The sequence below is a fragment of the Haematobia irritans genome, chromosome 5, assembly GCF_050003625.1.
Source record: "Haematobia irritans isolate KBUSLIRL chromosome 5, ASM5000362v1, whole genome shotgun sequence".
NCBI lineage: Eukaryota > Metazoa > Arthropoda > Insecta > Diptera > Muscidae > Haematobia > Haematobia irritans.
In genome coordinates, this window is record NC_134401.1 from 90,101,762 (window position 1) to 90,118,448 (window position 16,687).

Sequence of the window (16,687 nt, forward strand, 5' to 3'; positions counted from 1 at the left end):
GGGGAAATCGAAAACCGGAAACCGCTGAGACGACAAAGAGAGTTGCCTGGTGTATCGTCTACAACCGTGCATCGAGCCAAAAAACGAGCCGGACTATCGACTTACAAGAAGGTAGTGACTCCAAATCGCGATGATAAACAAAATACGACGACCAAAGCGCGATCCCGGAGGCTGTACACGACGATGCTGACGAAGTTTGACTGCGTGGTAATGGACGACGAAACCTACGTCAAAGCCGACTACAAGCAGCTTCCGGGACAGGAGTTTTATACGGCAAAAGGAAGGGGAAAGGTAGCAGATATTTTCAAGCACATAAAACTGTCAAAGTTCGCAAAGAAATATCTGGTTTGGCAAGCCATCTGTACCTGTGGCTTGAAAAGCAGCATTTTCATAGCTTCCGGGACTGTCAACCAAGAAATTTACGTGAAAGAGTGTTTGTTGCCTTTCCTGAAGAAACACGTTTGTTCCGTACTGTTTTGGCCGGATTTGGCATCTTGCCATTATGGTAAAAAGGCCATGGAGTGGTACGCCGCCAACAACGTGCAGGTGGTTCCCAGGGACAAGAACCCTCCCAACACGCCAGAGCTCCGCCCAATTGAGAAATACGGAACCTAAAGAAGACCAAAAAAACTGCTAAGGACGAGCAGCAGTTCAAGGCAAACTGGCTTTCTGCGGCGAAGAAGGTGGACAAGGTGGCTGTACAAAATCTGATGGCAGGTGTCAAGCGTGAGGCCCGGCAATTCGGATTTGGAAAAGCGAAAGCCTAACTGAATATTTTTCCTGAATTTTATACTAATTGAACTTGAAAAAGAAATTTAATTTGATTTTTTAAATAAAAGATTTCACCGTTTTCCCTTGACCAAATTTTGACCGTATCACCCTTTAATCTATATAAACGTAAGATCCAAGTGATAAGCGGTTGACACGTTTGTGGATTACCAGACACTTAGATTTCGTTGCATTGAAGGACAAGCCATTTCTCTGTGCCCATAAATTTACTTCACGTAAAACATCAATAAATTTCTCTATAAACCTTTTAAACATTTCAGGACTACTTCTTACATAAATTTCAAGATCATCCACATACATTTGAGATTTAGAATAAATCAGTAAGACATTGAAGCTTTAGTGCTTTGGATTTATCCCGACCAACCTGAACATATTGTGATATATAACTGCGATAGGATGTCATTAGGCTCGACGAGCATACAGAGGAGTGCAGAAATTCCGACAGTTTTTGTCGCAGGACAAAAACTTATTTTGAATGATATAATAGAGCAAGTAGTGCAATCAATACTCTCTCTTTTATATTCTCAGCCAGACCCTTAAACGCTGTAGTACAGCTATGATGATCTAAATTTGATAACAGTTTATATTTTGACTATAAAACTAAAAAGCGTTAGATATTTTTAATATATTATTATACCCTTCACCACTACTGTGGTACAGGGTATAATAAGTTTGTGCATTTGTATGTAACGCCAATAAGGAGTAATCATAGACCAAACTTTTAGTATACGGATCGGCTTAGAATTAAATTCTGAGTCGATTTAGCGATGTCCGTCTGTCTGTCTGTCTGTCTGTCCGTCTGTCTGTCTGTCTGTTGATGTATTTTTGTGTGCAAACTACAGCTCGCAGTTTTAGTCCGATTGTCCTAAAATTTGGTATAGGGTTCTATTTCGGCTCAAAGACGATCCCTATTGATTTTGGAAAAAATCGGTTCAGATTTAGATATAGCTGCCATATATATTTTTCACCGATCTGGTCATAATTGGAGTGTATATCAACCGATCTTCCTCAAATTCCGTACATCCGAATATTTTATGGGTCTCGAAAAACTTTCAAAATATCAGCCAAATCGGTTCAGATTTAGATATAGCTCCCATATATAGCTTTCGCCCGATTTACACTCATTTGCCCACAGAGGCCAATTTTTAACTCCGATTAAGTTGAAATTTTGCACAGGGAGTAGAATTAGCATTGTAACTATGCGTGCCAAATTTGGTTGAAATCGGTTCAGATTTGGATATATCTCCCATATATAGCTTTCGCCCGATTTACACTCATATGACCACAGAGGCAAATTTTTAACTCCGATTTAGTTGAAATTTTGCACAGGGAGTAGAATTAGCATTGTAACTATGCGTGCCAAATTTGGGTGAAATCGGTTCAGATTTGGATATATCTCCCATATATAGCTTTCGCCCGATTTACACTCATATGACCACAGAGGCCAATTTTTTGCTCCGATTTAGTTGAAATTTTGCACAGGAAGTAGAATTAGCATTGTAGCTATGCGTGCCAAATTTGGCTGAAATCGGTTCAGATTTAGATATATCTCCCATATATAGCTTTCGCCCGGTTTACACTCATATGACCACAGAGGCCAATTTTTAACTCCGATTTAGTTGAAATTTTGCACAGGGAGTAGAATTAGCATTGTTGCTATGCGTGCCAAATGTGGTTGAAATCGGTTCTGATTTAGATATAGCTCCCATATATATGTTTTTCTGATTTCGACAAAAATGGTAAAAATACCGACATTTTCCTTGTAAAATCGCCACTGCTTAGTCGAAAAATTGTAAAAATGACTCTAATTTTCCTAAACTTCTAATACATATATATCGAGCGATAAATCATAAATAAACTTTTGCGAAGTTTCCTTAAAATTGCTTCAATTTAAATGTTTCCGATATTTTTTTACTAAAATTGTGTTCCACCCTGGTGCATTAGCCGATTTAAATTTTGAGTCTATAGATTTTGTAGAAGTCTGTCAAATTCTTCCAGATCGAGTGATATTTAAATGTATGTATTTGGGACAAACCTTTATATATAGCCCCCCCCCAACACATTTGACGGATGTGATATGGTATCGAAAATTTAGATCTACAAAGTGGTGCAGGGTATAATATAGTCGGCACCGCCCGACTTTAGACTTTCCTTACTTGTTTTTATTTTAAAAACGTTTTTTTACATAAAAAATAGTATGATTTCAGTCTAAATTTGGGAAGTCGTCATTGACACGTTTTTATAAGACTGATAGCATATGAAAAAAAGGAAATAAATTAAAATTTATTTCTTAGTATCAACTACATAAAACTCGTATTTAAAAGAAAATTGTGGCTTAAAGGTATCCTTACCACGGTTGCCACAGATTTCCTCTAGAAATAAAATTTTGACAAAATTTCGTCTAGAAATAAAATTTTGTCCAGATTTTCTCTTAAAATAAAATTTTGACAAAAATTTCTATCGATATAAAATTTTGACAAAAATTTCTATCGAAATAAAATGTTGACAAAAATTTCTATCGAAATAAAATTTTGACAAAAAGTTCCATCGAAATAAAAGTTTGACGACATTTTCATAGAAATAAAATTTTGAAAATTTTTCTTCGGTTTTTAACTTCAACACATTTACAATTCAGGGGTTATTAAAACACCCAAATAAATAAATAAACTTCTAAAATAGTAAAACATTTCTTTCAAAAAAAAAAAAAAACATTTCATATTATCAACACAAGATTTTTTATTTGGTAGTTTTTTGATAAAACTTTCTTCAAATTTTGGTAGATTATTTTTGAAGAACATTTAACCACAAATCTTCCAAATTAAAAACAAAAACAATCTTGTTTGAATTTTTTTGATCACATTTTTGTAGTTATTATCAACGACGTTCCTATCAGCGACAATTTTTGGTTATAAAATAACACTAAAATTAAAAGCTTTAAAGATATTTAATTTATAGAAAATTTCAAAATTTTAATTCCAAGGAAAATTTGTTCAAAATTTTATATCTATAGAAAATTTTCTCAAAATTTTATTTCTATAGCATTTTCACTTCAAATAAAACCCTTTTCAAATCAATTGAAACCTTTTTCAAATCGAATGAAACCTTTCCCAAATCAAATGAAACCTTTTTCAAACCAAATGAAACCTTTTTCAAATCAAATTAAACTTTTTTCATTTCAAATGAAACTTTTTTTCAAATCAAATTAATCTCTAAAATCAAACGAATTCTTTCTAATGTACGAATTTATAATTAGCCCACAAAATTGTTTATTGAACAAATTGCTATATCGCTAAGAACAAAAATATAATTTTTTGTTTAAAATTTTGTCTTCGGAAGCCTTTTCATTCAGTGTACTCTTATTATAAAAATCTGATATTCTTGTTGTACAGGGCGTCAAGATATAATCAGTCAGTCAATCAATTAATTCACAAAAATCCACTTGGTAAATTGTTTTACTTACCCTTTATTTGTTTATATATCCACTTTATCCAATAATAACATGCAGTGCGGGGAAATGTTCATTAATTTTCAATGAATATCCTTTGTTGAATTTCTTTATAATTCCTTTTTGTTAAAGACACCTTGTAATTTTCACTCTAATATTTAATTCATCCTGTTTTCCATAAAATTTTATTGCCTACATTAAACTTAACTTGAGTTGTCACTTGAAATTGTTTTGACATAGATTGATATGACACAGAGAATTTAATAATTTCACTTTTTCTATTAATACTGGCATTTGTTTGTTTTCTTCAATTTCGGAATTTTCAAAAGAAAAAAATGCTAAATTAACACGGTATAAAAAAACTAATACTCTTGGATTGCCACAGAAATCACTTGGTCAACCAATTGTCTAAATCACCAGCTTTCTTTTTCTCAATTTGGCTATACACTGGCTTTAATCCTTGCTTGTGTTTAGATCACTAATCGCGTTTGTCATCTTTGTGCAATTGCAGTAGACAATTTTGTTTGTTTGTTTCTATCTCTAATCAATTTTTCTCTTTCAAAAAATAACGCACATTTCCGTACGAATGTTATGCGCTTTACAGACTATCAGTTATTCCGGACGACAGTGCTTGTGTCGAACATATCCCATATATTGTGCACATTATAAGCTAAGTCCGAAGGCATAATCGATACTGCTGCATGTTTATGGGATCGATAACACATTTACCGATTATTTAGTCATCGCCGACAAGTCGTATCGATCCGACACAATGTAAGATTCTTTACAAACGCCGACATTCCGTCCGGAATAACTGATAGTCTGTAAAGTGCATTAAATACGCCGAACCCGAAGTATTCCGTTTCCCGTTGATGTTGTGTCGCTAGCAAATGTGTTCAAACAACTGATTGTGGGAATCGTGTATGCTCTTCGTGTGGCGATCAATGTTGCCTTTTGTCTTTACTTGTGTGCTGAATGCATGCAATGCAACATTTACTTCATGCATGTAGCACAATAATAACCAGAATGTTTCGTTCACCAACATTGCAACATTACAATGTTTAGTCTTATTTATCCACTCGCCCAAGGGATGAATGTTGCCAAGACTCTACAATGATTGGATAAAATGATATTCAACATGTTGCTATTGTTAATAGCTACAAATTGAAAAGAATCTGTGCGGTTATCTCAAGAGAACACCTTGTCAGTTTGCGGTCTCATTGCAATGCTAATACCAGTGATGATAAAGGACTTATACACAAGGTTTGGTTAGGTGGCAGCCCGATGTATCAGGCACACTTAGACTATTCAGTCCATTGTGATACCACATTGGTGAACTTCTCTCTTATCACTGAGTGCTGCCCGATTCTATGTTAAGCTCAATGACAAGGGACCTCCTTTTTATAGCCGAGTCCGAACGGCGTTCCACATTGCAGTGAAACCACTTAGAGAAGCTTTTAAACCCTCAGAAATGTCACCAGCATTACTGAGGTGGGATAATCCACCGCTGAAAAACTTTTTGGTGTTCGGTCGAAGCAGGAATCGAACCCACGACCTTGTGTATGCAAGGCGGGCATGCTAACCATTGCACCACGGTGGCTCCAAGAAATATTTATGATTCAATCACGAAATAAATTTTTTAATTGAAATATCTTCAATCACGAAAATGATAGTATCAATCACGGTTTTAATTCGACACAAAAAAGAATTGATTTAAAAATGAATTTATTTGATATCAATAGTGTGCTAAATTTGGTATATACCGGTTCATGGTTTGATATAGGCTGTTTGAGGGCATGGAACACACAAAAATTTGTTTTCTAATTCAATCACGAAATTAATTGATACAATTAATTTTTTAATTGAAATGTCTTCAATAGTACAGTGCACGCGGTAACGTGAACAAAACAAACCATAGCCATGACAGTATTTTATTTTTGTTATTAGTAATATTAAAAACTTAATATAATTTCATGAAAAAATTAAAAAAAAAAACAAGTAAGGAAAGTCTAAAGTCGGGCGGGGCCGACTATATTATACCCTGCACCACTTTGTAGATCTAAATTTTCGGTACCATATCACATCCGTCAAATGTGTTGGGGCTAATGCACTAGGGTGGAACACAATTTCAGTAAAAAAATATGGGAAACATTTAAATCTGAAGCAATTTTAAGGAAACTTCGCCAAAGTTTATTTATGATTTATCGCTCGATATGTTTAGAAGTTTAGGAAAATTAGAGTCATTTTTACAACTTTTCGACTAAGCAGTGGCGATTTTACAAGGCAAATGTTGGTATTTTGACCATTTTTGTCGAAATCATAAAAACATATATGGGAGCTATATCTAAATCTGAACCGATGTCAACCAACTTTGACACGCATAGCTACAATGCTAATTCTACTCCCTGTGCAAAATTTCAACTAAATCGGAGTTAAAAATTGGCCTCAGTGGTCTTATGAGTGTAAATCGGGCGAAAGCTATATATGGGAGATATATCTAAATCTGAACCGATTTCAGCCAAATTTGACACACATAGCTACAATGCTAATTCTACTCCCTGTGCAAAATTTCAATTAAATCGTAGCAAAAAATTGGCCTCTGGGGTCATATGAGTGTAAATCGGGCGAAAGCTATATATGAGAGCTATATCCTTAATCTGAACCGATGTCAACCAAATTTGGCACGCATAGCTACAATGCTAATTCTACTCCCTATGCAAAATTTCAATTAAATCGTAGCAAAAAATTTGCCTCTGTGGTCATATGAGTGGAAATCGGGCGAAAGCTATATATGGGAGCTATATCTAAATCTGAACCGATTTCAACCAAATTTGACACACATAGCTACAATGCTAATTCTACTCCCTGTGTAAAATTTCAACTAAATCGGAGCAAAAAATTAGCCTCTGTGGTCATTTGAGTGTAAATCGGGCGAAAGCTATATATGGGAGCTATATCTAAATCTGAACCGATTTCAACCAAATTTGACACGCATAGCTATAATGCTAATTCTACTCCCTGTGCAAAATTTCAACTAAATCGGAGCAAAAAATTGGCTTCTCTGGGCAAATGAGTGTAAATCGGGCGAAAGCTATATATGGGAGCTATATCTAAATTTGAACCGATTCTCATAAAATATTCGGATGTACGGAATTTGAGGAAGATCGGTTGATATAAACGCCAATTATGACCAGATCGGTGAAAAATATATATGGCAGCTATATCTAAATCTGAACCAATTTTTTCCAAAATCAATAGGGATCGTCTTTGAGCCGAAACCCTATACCAAATTTTAGGACAATCGGACTAAAACTGCGAGCTGTACTTTGCACACAAAAATACACCAACAGACATACAAACAGACAGACGGACATCGCTAAATCGACTCAGAATTTAATTCTAAGACTATCGGTATACTAAACGATGGGTCTCAGACTTTTCCTTCTTGGCGTTACATACAAAAGCACAAACTTATTATACCCTGTACCACAGTAGTGGTGAAGGGTATAAAGAGATCGGAAGAATATCAGTGGGTATGTAGTTATACAGCAATTTAAATTAATAATTAAAAATCACGAAAAAAAACCCAAACTAGATCATTAAACAATTTCGTAAGTGTATTTGAAATTGTGTTTGTGATTGTGAATCTGCCTTTAACGTCAACTTTCATGTTTTTCGGCGTTATGGAGTAGTTAGAGTATGAAAAATCGTGTTCACGTTACCGCGGGTGCACTGTATCAATTGAAAAATTAATTGATCCAATTAAAAAATTAATTGATCCAATTAAAAAATTAATTGATACCATTTTTTAAAACTAAATTATTGATATTTTTTAAAACTAAATTATTGATATTTTTTAAAACTAAATTAAGACTTTAATTGGAAAAATTTTCTTGAATTTTTTTTCTGTCAATTCACAATTTTTCCCCAATTCCTTTAAAATAAAGAAATTTCACTTAAACGAGTTTATAATTGTTGCTTCAAAAATGTTTTCCGCTAAATTTAATACCAATCTGATACAGTGAATCTTTATATTTAAAATAATGAACATAACACTTCCAAAATCCACTTTAGGTAGATTTCAAATGTAATTTGCCTTATAAAAAGAGATTTCAAATCCACCTTTAATAGATTGCGAGCCTAATGAGAATGGGCTATATGTGTTATTTTTAGGATTTTGTATCGTTGGTTTAATTTTTTTAACTAACAAAACATCTTTTACTTTGTTATAATTTTGATATCTAAACTAATATGTGTATGTACGAAAATAGATTTATTACTATAACCCAAAATGATAATAAAAGTTCGATAAATTAGATTTGTATCTTAATATTGATTTTTTGATTCTAGATATAAAGATAGATAGGTTCCAAAAAATGTTATTATTTTAAAGAAGCCGCATCTTTATCTCGGAAACAATACCAAAACCTTAAAAGAAAGCCAAAATCTTTGGATACAAGTAAGTTTTCTTAGTGCACAATTTAAAATGGGGAGACATTTGTTCCGGTGGATATAATTTTTTTTTTCGTAAATGTGCGTGAATAAAATTTCAATAAACAAACTCAGGTTCTGGAAAAAATATGCAAGATCTAATCAGTATTTTAACATCCACACTGAAAAAAATATTTACGTGATATTAAAGATTACGCAACCTAAATTTTAGGATGCGAAATTTACAAAATATTAAGGACATATTTCTTTAAAATACTGAAATTTTAATTAAAAAAATAATAAAAACAAATAGATCTCAAGCTTGGTAAAATAAAGAATTTTGTTTAAATTAAAATTAAGTTTATAATTTTTGCTACAAATTTGTATACCCTAAACCACATAGTGGTCAGGGTATAATAAGTTTGATCGGCCAAAATATGTGCCTACCAGAAATATTGATTTTAGACCCCATAAAATATATACCCTTATTTATTAACCGATCTTACTAAAAGTTGGCTAGATCCAGTCCTCTATAGTACTAACTATATGTGCAAAATTTCATCGAAATCGGTTCAAATTTAGATATAGCTCCCATATATGCATCGCCCGATTTTGAAAAATTCGCCCCTAATAACCTTATGTTTGACCATACAGGCCTCATTTCGTAACTGATCTTACTCAAATCTTGCACAAGGTAACCTTTTGTGGTATTAATCAAACCCGCAAAATATTATGCAAATTGGTTCAGATTTAGATATAGCTTCCATATATATGCATCGCTCGATTTTCCCACATTTGGCCATAGTACTCTTATTTATTAACCAATGTTACTCAAATTTCAAATTTTGATGTACTAGCCGATCGTACTTATACGTACTTGTAACTCTTACATAAGAATATTGCTCGATTTTTACAAATTTGTATTTATTACCCACACTAATTTAACGATTTTCTCTTTTTTTTTAATAATGGATTCAATATTAGTGGCATACTAGCTCCGTTGGCGCAATATCAACGCAGCCAGTGTTGCTAGAAGTAGGGGAAATTCCCTATATGTAGGGCTTTTCTAATATTTAGCGTCTTGTAGGGACGTAGGACATTTGTAGGACATTTTCACTCAACACAATTTGTTATAATTTTTACATTTTGGTGGCTCCAGAGGAGGAAATTAGAAGCCGGCAAGGCTTGATCTTTAACAATGTGCGGTAAACTTTATTCCTGTAGAACATTTTGTCAACATTTTATTTCTATAGAACATTTTGTCAAAATTGTATTTCTATAGAAATTTTTTTCAAAATATTATTTCTATAAAAAATTTTCTCAAAATTTTATTTCTGTGGAATTTTTTCTCAAAATTTTATTTCTATAGAATTTATTGTCAAAATTTTATTTCTATAGAAAAATTAATCACAAAAATTTGTTTATAGAAACTTTTTCCACAATTTTATTTTTATAGAGATTTAACAAAAAAGATTACTAATTTGGGTAAAATTCTACCAACTGTGGTAACCGTGGTGGTAATACAAATTTATATTCTAAGTTATATACGTTGCATATTCATGTTTTAAGATAATAAAGTACTTAGAACCATTTTTGTTTTGTAAAATGTTTTAAATTTAACGAAAAATATAGTAGGGAAAATTGTTTGGGAATGTATGGGAAATTAGGGAACTTTTTTTGTCGTTGTGGGGTAAACCGAACATTTTCCCTGGCAACATTGACTATGAGCTATAGTCAGATTGACAAAAAGCACCCATAAACATGTACCCCATTAATTTTCTTAAATATGCAACTGCGGTTTATCTCCCAGACCTATATGTTACCCCACAAATGTTTATGATTACTAATTCTGTAATGGTGGTTTACTTTACTTACTTGTTTAAAATATGTAAAATGTGCGACTAAAGTGGCACAAAAGGGAAGTGCTTAAATTTTAAGCAATTTTTATAAGTGGAAATTCATCGCCGTGCGCCTTACGCGAAGCCATTTCAATGGCCCGCCTTGTATACAAAGGGTCATGGATTCAAACCCAGTTTCGACGAAAGAGCAAAATGTGTTTCTACGGTGGATGCTGGATGTTTCAAATCGTCTCCACCACAATGTGAGACGCCAGAACTCGACTATAAAAAAGAGTTCACTTTTCGATGACAAGTAGTCATTGAGCTAAACATAGAAGCACTCATAACTAAGAGAGAAGTAAATCACGTATAGTATTACAATGGACACTTAACCTACGATACCTACCCTACACGATGTTCTGGTTTGTTAATTCGTTGTTTTGTTGCATATCATTTCAACCACTAGCTCCGTTCGAGTACCCACTAATTTTTTATAATTATCACAAATTTTTATTGGGGTCTTTCGTTTACTCCAAAAAACCAGCAAAAGAGAGCCAGAGTGAGATCAAATTTGAAATTTGAGGAATAGATAAGTTGCAAGTTTTTGCTAGGAATTTTTTTTTCCCAGTAAAATCATGCAAGAAAAATAAATATAAATATTAATTGATTTAAATGCTTTTAATTGGCTGATAGTAAATTGGCACTTGATGGCGTTCTCGTACATTTCTTCTAATTTTAGGAAGGAGAAAAAATCCATTATTTTTATTGCAAGTTTACGTTTTACTGGATTTTATGATACAATAAGTTGCTAAAATATCTCTTTATGTTAAAGGGAGTGTTCCTGTATTGTTTTTGTGTTGATTTATAGAAGATTTTTTGTAATAAAAATACTTCACAATTGTATGCGAATTTTTTATCATTATGCTACTTTTTTGTGCGACCTTTTTTTGAGTATGCGTCTTTTTCAAAATTTCCAACGGTAACACTGGTGAAGGGTATAAAAAAAATTGTCATATCGGGTTCAGGTTTCCGGTAAATGGGCGTCGCAATTAACAAAGAATACCCTTGTTGTTTTTTTTTTATTTTTTTCTGTGCAGCGATAACGGTACACTGGTGCATTGAACATGCCAATGTTTCTGTCGTCATATGACGACGCTATGAGAAAATGGGTTAACTGAATATTGAATATTGAAACTTTAGATTTATGATAAAAACGCTTCAAATATAAGCTAAGACTTAATTTGAGGATTTAGCGTCTTTGGTTTAAAGCTTTTTTGGAATTAAAAAAAAAAACTTTTTATACCCTCCATCATAGGATGGGGGTATATTAACTTTGTCATTCCGTTTGTAACACATCGAAATATTGCTCTAAGACCCCATAAAGTATATATATTCTGGGTCGTGGTGAAATTCTGAGTCGATCTAAGCATGTCCGTCCGTCCGTCCGTCCGTCCGTCCGTCTGTTGAAATCACGCTAACTTCCGAACGAAACAAGCTATCGACTTGAAACTTGGCACAAGTTGTTGTTATCGATGTAGGTCGGATGGTATTGAAAATGGGCCATATCGGTCCACTTTTACGTATAGCCCCCATATAAAGGGACCCTCAGATTTGGCTTGTGGAGCCTCTAACGGAAGCATATTTCATCCGATCCGGCTGAAATTTGGTATATGGTGTTTTTATAAGGTCTCTAACAACCGTGCAAAAATTGGTCCACATCGGTCCATAATTATATATAGCCCCCATATAAACCGATCCCCAGATTTGGCTTGCGGAGCCTAAAAGAGAAGCAAATTTCATCCGATCCGTCTGAAATTTGGTACATGGTGTTGGTATATGGTCTCCAACAACCATGCAAATATTGGTCCACATCGGTCCATAATTATATATAGCCCCCATATAAACCGATCCCCAGATTTGGCTTGCGGAGCCTCAAAGAGAAGAAAGTTTCATCCGATCCGGCTGAAATTTGGTACATGATGTTGGTATATGGTCTCTAACAACCATGCAAAAATTGGTCCATATCGGTCCATAATTATATATAGCCCACATATAAACCGATCCCCAGATTTGGCTTGCGGAGCCTAAAAGAGAAGCAAATTTCATCCGATCCGTCTGAAATTTGGTACATGGTGTTGGTATATGGTCTCCAACAACCATGCAAATATTGGTCCACATCGGTCCATAATTATATATAGCCCCCATATAAACCGATCCCCAGATTTGGCTTGCGGAGCCTCAAAGAGAAGAAAGTTTCATCCGATCCGGCTGAAATTTGGTACATGATGTTGGTATATGGTCTCTAACAACCATGCAAAAATTGGTCCATATCGGTCCATAATTATATATAGCCCCCATATAAACCGATCCCCAGATTTGGCTTGTGGAGCCTCTAAGAGAAGCATATTTCATCCGATCCGGCTGAAATTTGGTACATGATGTTGGTATATGGTCTCTAACAACCATGCAAAAATTGGTCCACATCGGTTCATAATTATATATAGCCCCCATATAAACAGATCCCCAGATTTGGCTTGCGAAGTCTCCAAGAGAAGCAAATTTCATCCAATCCGGTTGTAATTTGGAACATGGTGTTAGTATATGATCTTTAACAACCGTGCCAGAAATGGTCCATATCGGTCCATAACTATATATATCCCCCATATAAAACATTCTCCAGATTTGACCTCCGGAGCCTCTTGGAGGAGCAAAATTCATCCGATCCGGTTCAAATTAGGAACGTGGTGTTAGTATATGGTCGCTAACAACCATACCAAAATTGGTCCAATCACACAAAAATTGGTCCATATCGGTTCATAACCATGGTTGCCACTAGAGTCAAAAATAATCTACCAAATTTTATTTCTATAGAAAATTTTGTCAAAATTTTATTTCTATAGAAAACTTTTGACAAAATTTTCTATAGAAATAAAATCTTGGTAGATTATTTTTGGCTCGAGTGGCAACCATGATTATGAACCGAATAAAATTTGAACAAAATTTTCTATAGAAATAAAATTTTGACAAAATTTTTTTTTTTGTTCAAATTTTATTCGGTTCATAATCATGGTTGCCACTCGAGCCAAAAATAATCTACCAAGATTTTATTTCTATAGAAAATTTTGTCAAAAGTTTATTTCTATAGAAAATTTTGTTAAAATTTTAATTCTGTAGAAATTTTTGTCAAAATTTTCTTTCTATAGAAAATTTTGTCAAAATTTTTATTTCTATAGAAAATTTTGCGAAAATTTTATTTCTATAGAAAATTTTGTTAAAATTTTATTTCTGTAGAAAATTTTGTCAAAATTTTATGTCTACTTTGTCAAACTGAATTATATACGTATTGGGTCGATCTTTTTTGATTTAATATATACCACGTATGGACTTACATACAATTTAGAAGATGGTGTTAGGAGGTTTTAAGATACCTTGCCATCGGCAAGCGTTACCGCAACTTAAGTAATTCGATTGTGGATGGCAGGGATTAGAAGAAGTTTCTACGCAATCCATGATGGAGGGTACATAAGCTTCGGCCTGGCCGAACTTACGGCCGTATATACTTGTTTAATTTGAAGTATCCGTTGTAATTTGGATTTTTAAACTGGCATTTGTTTGTACCTGAGTACCTTAATTAATAAACTGCGAAAAGAGAATGAAAATTTGATAAATGAGATGTGTATCCTAATTATAATCTTATTGGTCCTAGATTTAAAGCCAGATAGGTCGCTAAAAAATTTATTTATTTTAAAGAATTCGCATCTTTGGCTAGGAGTCAGTACCGAAATCCTTAAAGGAAGGTCAAAATCTTTGGATCCAAGTAAACTTTTTTTTTTAATGCAGAATGAGAACTTTCAAAAAAGTTTGGATTCCCAACATGTTATCCGGGAGTAGTGCAAATTTGGAATATCTCTAATGCATTTCAAAGGGCTTGTCATTGGACGATAATACACAGTTTTCGAATCCTTTGCATTACTTTAGAAGTTAAAGAAGAGAGGCTCAAAGAAATTTAACATAGGCGAATGTTTATCAAATATTTTTCTTTTTATCGATTTTATATTTCTTTTGTGACTTTTAAATGTCCAAAAATTACATTTTCACTTAAAACGGTCAAATAGAAATGTTAGAGGAACAACTTCCATTTTTATGGAAGTTGAATATTTCGATGCCTTACAAACAGAATGGCGAAATTATTACGCCATCCTATTGCATTGAGAATTAAAAGCAGTAAATTTGGTTATTGCATTGCACTTATTCTAAAGTATTTTAAGGTGAATAGATTACGAATTAGTTACCGTACATAAATCAAATCACACTAAAGATAACACTTAATGTCAAGGACACAGAAATCGCGTGATCATTGTGTTAACAAAAAAAAAAAACAACAACATTGGAAGCATGCCATTATCAAAATAACTTCCTCCATTGAATGTAACCAACCATAGACTAAAAGGTACTGATAATCTCATTGAGATCGAGTGTTTTTTCGACTTGACTTAAGTTAAAAAGCAAAAGCGGTATCCATTCATAATAGCTTGGAGATTGTGTGGAGATTTTACATTGTCGATAAGTATCTCACGAAACTGACAAGCGACATAACATCGATGCAAACCTCTGGCAAACATGCAACATTCAGCATTCAGTACAAAAAAAGGAAAAACTTTTTCTAGTGTAACTACAAGATACACGACGTGCACATCAAAATGCCATTTGCCTTTGTTGACCATCCTTCTGCACTTTAGCCATGGTGTCTTGGCACCAAACAAAAACGGGAAATATGCTAAATTAATGCATCACGGTGTTACAAATTTCAAAGATGGAAGAACAGTGATTAAATAACAGTTTCCAATTTAGATTAATTTGAGAAGAATTCTCGAATTTGTCCATCATATATTAACAAATTAATTATTAAGATAAACATAGAATCGAGCAGTACTCAGAGAGAATAAAACCACAAGAAGACGAAAATTTCTCTTCTACGAAAACAACAAATGTCAACCGTATAGATGTAGCACAATGCCTGCAGCTTTGATATTACCGATGTTGCGGTCGAAGCGCTGTTTTGATAAATTGTTTATAAAAGCATCGGCAGTTATAATTTCAAATTGGCTGCCAAAAAATTTAATGGAATGAAAAGATTTATACAAAAGAACATTTGTTATTACAAATTAGGTTCTAAATCCTATTTTTTTTACGTTTCGTGAAGCCGGCAGACTACTGAATTGGGTGACGCCGACGGAAACTGTATGATATTTGAGAGAAGCACCGACAAAATCTGCATGATATTAAGAAATTTTCCTCAGGACTGCCACCTACTGACCAGAGCTGCCAATAAAATTTCAAAAAAATCCTCACTTTTTTGCGAAAAATTCGTCATAATCGTCACTTCCATTTTAAAAATCATCAAAAAAAATCTGCAATGTAAATAATATTCAATCCAAACTAATTTTTTGGTTAAAAACAAAAGTTTTTATTTCATATAAAGAACAGAAAATTAACATATCCAACTATTCATTTCAACAACAAAAGCACAATGGGTTCGGTTTTGTATAAAAATAACAAAAAAAAACAAGTAAGGAAAGTCTAAAGTCGGGCGGGGCCGACTATATTATACCCTGCACCACTTTGTAGATCTAAATTTTCGATACCATATCACATCCGTCAAATGTGTTGGGGTTATATATAAAGGTTTGTCCCAAATACATACATTTAAATATCACTCGATCTGGACAGAATTTGATAGACTTCTACAAAACCTATAGACTCAAAATTTAAGTCGGCTAATGCACTAGGGTGGAACACAATATTAGTAAAAAAAATATGGGAAACATTTAAATCTGGAGCAATTTTAAGAAAACTTCGCAAAAGTTTATTTATGATTTATCGCTCGATATATATGCATTAGGTTAGGTTAGGTTAGGTTATGTGGCAGCCCGATGTATCAGGCTCACTTAGACTATTCAGTCCATTGTGATACCACAGTGGTGAACTTCTCTCTTATCACTGAGTGCTGCCCGATTCCATGTTAAGCTCAATGACAAGGGACCTCCTTTTTATAGCCGAGTACGAACGGCGTTCCACATTCCAGTGAAACCACTTTGAGAAGCTTTGAAACCCTCAGAAATGTCACCAGCATTACTGAGGTGGGATAATCCACCGCTGAAAAACTTTTTGGTGTTCGGTCGTA

The 16,687-nt window shown here is 33.7% G+C and overlaps 1 protein-coding gene across 5 annotated transcripts in view; it reads right to left on the reverse strand.

Annotated features, from left to right (window-relative positions):
* Nucleotides 1-5,140, reverse strand: part of wun2 (wunen-2) — a 64,491-nt gene extending 59,351 nt beyond the window's left edge. Inside the window, exons 1-2 of one of the 5 annotated variants that reach the window (XM_075313296.1) lie at nt 5,084-5,140; nt 4,250-4,539 (exon numbers count right to left, since the gene is read on the reverse strand). The gene's annotated coding sequence lies outside the window, so the exon portion shown is untranslated. Of the gene's footprint in view, nt 1-4,249; nt 5,034-5,083 lie in introns of those variants that run through there. The other 4 variants (XM_075313298.1, XM_075313297.1, XM_075313295.1 and 1 more) reach the window with 4 other exon arrangements.
* Nucleotides 5,141-16,687: the final 11,547 nt, after the last annotated feature.